Source organism: Stegostoma tigrinum, chromosome 43, assembly GCF_030684315.1.
Source record: "Stegostoma tigrinum isolate sSteTig4 chromosome 43, sSteTig4.hap1, whole genome shotgun sequence".
NCBI classification, from domain to species: Eukaryota; Metazoa; Chordata; class Chondrichthyes; order Orectolobiformes; family Stegostomatidae; genus Stegostoma; species Stegostoma tigrinum.
In genome coordinates, this window is record NC_081396.1 from 9233523 (window position 1) to 9239800 (window position 6278).

Here is a 6278-nt window from a genome sequence, read left to right on the forward strand (position 1 = left end):
CTGTTAAAGTCTGGCACAAACTTCAGGTAGGATCCACTCAGTCCCAAAATCAAAGTAGCTCTTTCTTTGAGGATGGCCTTGGAAATTTCTCGATGGCCTTTTCTTCGTGTTCCACAGGGCCATCTTTCCATATCTAATGTTATGTCCCAAGAATGCCACTTCTGCCTTCACAAATTCAGGTTTTGCTAAGTTTATAACCAGTTTTGCCTCCAGTAATCTTTCAAAGAGCTCTGCCAAATGCACCACATGATCTTTCCTTGAATGACTAAAGATCACTATGTCATCTGTATAGACGGCATAATTATTCAGTCCTGTCATAAGTCTTTGAAATGTTGCTGGTGCATTCTTCATACCAAACGGCATTACTTTAAATTAATTCAGCCCATTTGGGGTTACAAATACAGAAACTTCATTTGCTCCCTCTGACAAAGCTACTTGCCAGTAACCATAGAATGAGTCCAACTTGGCGATATAAGTGGCTTGTCCAACTTTTTTCACACAGTCTTCCAGCCTTGGAATTGGGTATGAGTCCAATTTAGTTATGGCGTTGACCTTCCAATAATCCATACAGAGCCATTGAGTACGATCAGACTTTGGAACCAGTAAGATTGTTGAACTCCATTCACTTTGACTTGGCTCAATGATATCTTCTTGCAGCATCACTTCCACTTCTTTCTGTACCTGTGTGGCATTAAGTGTATTAAGCCTGTAGGGGTATGTTTTATCAGAACAACCTTCGCTACATCAACCTCATGCTCTGTAGTACTAGTTGACCCCATTCTATCACCAATATGTCCTCATATTGCTGCAACAAGCCTTTCAATTCAGTCTTAATCAATACAGTATGGAGCTGGAGGAACACAACAAGTCAGGCAGCATCAGAGGAACACGGCAGTTGATGTTTCAGGTCTGGACCCTTCATCAGAAGCCCACCAAGTCCCTCCAAGGAAATCGGAGCACGGGGGCACCCAATGGAAACCCACACAGACACAGGGAGAACATGCAAACTCCACATAACCAATCATCCGAGGCTGTAATGGAACGCAGTCGCTGGTGCTTGCGAGGCAGCAGTGCTAACCACTGACACCCCAAGCTGCCCCAAAAATGCAGTCATCACAATAAATTGGCAGAAGAGAACTCTCATTTCCTGACCAGGAATTGAACCCAAGCTGCGGGCAGTTAAAGTGCCAAACCCTAACCACTAGATCACCAGGAATGAATCCAGGGCAGTTTTTTGTATCAACACACGGAAGGCCCAACAAGGGATGGTGCACTTTGCTGGATCTGATTCTGCAGAGAGAAGCTGGACAAGTGTTTGATGTGGCAGTGGTGGAACATTTTAGCAATAGTGACCATAACATGGTGTGATTCACATTTGTTCTGGATAAGGAAAAAGATGGCCTGCAAAAGATGGCTTTGGATTGGGGAAAGGAAAATAAAGCAGGGTTTGGCTATTGTAAATGGGGCACAGTTTCTTGCGGGTAGGTCTACAGTGGAACTCTGGGGGCTGGGGGAAGTTAGTTTTGGTCCAACATGTATCCTTTAGAGGCAAATGTCGGAGCACTAACTTCAGAGAACCCTGGATGTCTACGACATTTCAGTACTGAATGAGGAAGAAGAGTAAGGCTTTTATCAAGTCCAAAGGATGCAATTCGACTGTGGCCCTAGAGGAATACAGGAAGTGCAGGGAAGAGTTTAAGAGAGCAAGTGGAAGGGCAAAAAGAAGGCATGAGAAAAGGTCTTGTGGATAGGATTAGGGAGAATCCCGAGATAGTTTATAAATGCACTAAAGGAAAGAGATAACAGAGAGAGAGCAGAGCCTATTGGTTTCCAAGGGGCAACCTTTATGTGAAGCCACAGAACATTGGAAGGATGTTGAATGACTATTTCTCTTCAGTCTTCACTTTGTTTTAGGACGCCATAGGTATGGCATTCAGGAAAAGGGGAGGTAAGGATCTTGCACAGTTTGACAGAACCCGAAAATGGTAAGGTATTGGAGCCTCTGTCAAGCTGAAAAACAGACAAACACCCTGGCCCAGATGAATTGCATCCCAAGCTGCTTTAGGAGGCAAGGCAGGAAACTGTAGGGGCTCTGACACAAATGTTTAATTCCTCTGTGGTCACAGGGGAAATGCTAGAGGATTGGAGGACAGCCGATGAGATTCCACTTTTTAAGAGAGGTGGTAGAGATAAACGAAGAAATTACAGACCACTGAGTCAGTGGTAATGTTTGAAGGCTGTTTGCGTGACTAGAGGCCAGTGTCCAGCAGTGTATCACAGGGATCAATGTGGGACCCTTATTGGCCCCTCAGTGGCCACTGGAGAAGTACTAGAGGACTGAAGGATGGCTAATGTAGTTCCAATTTTCATGAAAATTGGTAGAGTTGAACCAGTAAATTACAGAATGGTGAATGTCACATTAGTAGTAGGAAAACAGTAGAGAAAATCATCAGGAGCAAATTAATACCCACTTGGAAAAGCATGGCTTTGCTTAACGAATTTGTTAGAATTATTTGAAAATGTGATCAAGTGTGTGGATGAAAGAAGTTCAGTTGATGTAGTTTAAATGGATTTTAGCAAAGCATTTGACAAGGTCCCATATGTTGCCTACCTGGCAATGTCTCATTCATCACATTCACACAAATTCTCTCTCACTCCTGCGCGCACCTATGCTCAAGCAAATCTATGGGATAAATCATTCCATCCAAGAGGTTTGTTTAAATGCAGGTACGTTAATAAAAAATTAGACAACTCAAAATGTAATCATAGCAGGACAGTATCACTTTTGATAAAATTCCTGCCGTCAAGCCTAACTCCAGTTAAAATTCTGCAACAGATTCTGAACAAGTCCGCGCACCAAAAATTCAGTGGCTGACCTGACATGTCTTGTTTTGTATATTCCTATTGCCCTACCGGTTTGAAGTTTAAAAAATCAGCCGAAGCATTAAGTTATCTTAGGGCATCTCCTTTACACAGATTCTGGAATTCCCATCTTAATCAAAACTTACATTTCTTTCAAACAGCCCTCCCCTTATCAGCTTCTGCAGAACAAATGAACATCTGTGCAATGCAAGAATGTATGATTTAAAACAGCTTTTGATACATTTGATAATAAAGTGTGGAGCTGGATGAACACAGCAGGCCAAGCAGCATCTCAGGAGCACAAAAGCTGAAGTTTCCAGCCTAGGCCCTTCATCAGAGAGTATCTTTGATACATTTGACCCTTTCCCACACCCAATTCTAGACACAAACTGAATTCTTCTCTGTTCCTATACCCAGGTTAACGTTGTTCTGTTTAGTCTATATCGTGCTCCTCAGTCTAGATTCCAAAACTCATTAGTCCACATCCCACTATATTTCATATGCAGGAGACTGAGTAATGATAATATGTAAACCTGTGAGATATGCTTCAGTCTGCAAGGTGGAAAAAATAATTCTGAAAGAGTTAGTCACACACCTTCGATTTGTTCATTGTAGCGATTTGATATGTGCACATGGCTGACATCGACTTTTATAAATAAGGAAGGACAAGAAAAAGTGGAGACTTGAGTGCCCATGTCCATTTCAGTGTGGTGTAGATTCACCAGAATGTTATCTGTAACAGCAACGGACCAATGATGAGGGGCTGAAATGACACAAACCCATGGGTGTATTCATGAAATTTAGAAGGATTTGAGGTAATGAGACAATAATGGAAACTGCTGGGTTGGATAGAGGGAAATGTGTTACGCTGCTTCTGGATCGAGGACTGGGATCATCATCCAAAATTATAACAATAATCTGATTCTCTTTCAATGCTGAAATAAAGAAATAAAGTTTCACCTCTGTACATTATGTCGCACAGGTTATTTCTCATTGAACCTGTCCAACCACTATTTCAGTCTATGTCCTCCTTACATCTTACTGTCCCACCCAACTTTGTGTTATCAGCAAATGTAACACATTATCCCATCATCTCAGTCATCGTTAGAGGTTATAATTAGCTATGTCTCAAGAAGTGGCCCTTTGGCACACACTAGTGCCAGCCTGAAATCCTGAAAATGACTTCTTTATTCCCACTATCCATTTTTGTCTTTCATTGTTAATCACACCAAGTCCCATTTGCTTGACGCTACTGGGCTTACTGAGGCACATTGGCTCCCTGTTCAACAACACCTGCATTTGACAATTCTGCATTCTTATATTTGCAAATATCTCCCTAGCCTCACCCCTGCATCTCCTTCAACCTCTTCTGTCCCAGCATTAGTCAGCTGTTTTAGCTTTCTTCACTGTACACATCCAGTACACTGCAGGTAACAGAGAATGATTCACTCACATCTGATGTTGTGTACCTCATGTGTGTCTCAGTGACAGCATCTGAATGAGTCCAGTATCATAGAATAATGGAATCAGGCCATTCGGCCCACTGGGTCTGCACTGACTCTTCAAAGAGCATCCCACCCAGACCCAGCCCCTACCCTATACCTGTAACCCTGCATGTCACATGGCTAATCCACTTTACCTACATTTTGCAGGTCACTTTGGACAATTTAATATGGCCAATCCAACTAACCTGCTCATCTTTGTGATTGTGGAAGGAAATCAGAGCACCTGGAGGAAATCCACACAAACACAGGAAGAATGTGCAAACTCAACACAATCATCTGATGATTGAATTGGATTTGAGCCCCTGGCCCTGTGTGCCAGCAATGCTAACCACTGAGCCTCCCCTACACTGTAGTTAAAAGAGAATGATTCGGTCCCAATTGGTGTACAGCTCATGTGTGTCTCAGTATCAGCTTCTGTACATGTCCAGTCTAGATAATAGCAAACTTTCAGTGCCATTTGCTGCTGTATATACTTGTGTGCATCTCAGAGTCAGCTCTGAAACATCTCTAGGATAGTCTTATCCTATATCAGTGTGCCTCTGGCTCCAAGTCTGTATATGTAACATTCTTGCTCTATCTCTGAAATGAGCATCCTCATTCTGCAAATCACACTGAGTACATTTCAAAATTGGTCCAGATTGAGATATACTTAAGACACGAAAATAAATGTTCATCCCTCAGTTACTTTGAGGGTTTGCAGCATCAGGATGTGATTAGAGTTAAATACAGGCCAGGAGCATCCACTGCCTCCACCACTGATGCTCAGTAGCAGCAGTGTGTACTATCTACAAGGCACACTGCAGAAATTCACCAAAGATCATCAGACAGCACCTTCCAAAACCATGACTACTTCCATTTAGAAGGGCAAGGGCATCAGACATATGGCAACGCCACCAACTCCAAGTTCCTCACCAAACCACTCACCATCCTGCTTTGGAAATATATTGCAGTTCCTTCACTGTCGCTCGTTCAAAATCCTGGAATTCCAAGCCTAATAGCATTGTAGGTCAACCCAATAGCAGGAGGACTGCAGCAGTTCAAGAAGGCAGCTCACAATCACCTTTTCAATGGCAGCTAGGGATGGGCAAGAAATGCTGGGCCCAGTCAGCGATGTCCACATCCCACAAATGAATAGAAACAAAAGGCATCTCTTCCAAGGACAATGGGTGACCATTTTGCTCTTTGACAAACTGAAAGCTCTCATTTCTCTCATATCCATTTTACTTGAACTCTGTGCTTCATATTAATTGGCCATCAAGAATAAGGTTGCCTGGCTGCGATTGTCTTACTGAGATGACACTAGCAATCCTGTAGACCACTTTCATCCTCAGACTGATTGTGAACAACTTCTTCCCTTATGTTCCATCTCTTTCCTGTTCACTCCACTGTTAATTTGTGTGTCAACTGCAAATTTTGAAGTTGTATCCTGTGAACTCAAGTCCAGTTCATTAATATATAACAGGGGGAAAAAATCTGTGGTAATAGTATTCTGTGGAATAGTACTCATTAACTCCCTCTAATCTGGAAAAAAAAATAACAACTACCCTGTATTCAGTCTCTGAGCCAATGTTGTTTCCATTCTGGTAATGCTGCTTTTATCCCATTGGCATTAATTTATTCTCATTGTTCAGATGTGAGACTTTATCTCTTCTACGTGAAGGTGCACAGACATCTCCATTTACTCAGTCTCCCATCAAAGTTCACAGGACAGTAACATCAGATGTTATACACAGAGAACGACTATCTGTGTGCTATCTGCTGTACACATGTCGGGCAGGAAAAATGCCGGGTTAAATACAAAGCAATCCCCCTCAAAACCTTCCTCATAAATTACTTCCAGAACAGGTAGAGCACAGGATTTGATGTAGAGAAAAGTGACTCCACTTTGACCGCATCAAATACTCATTCAAA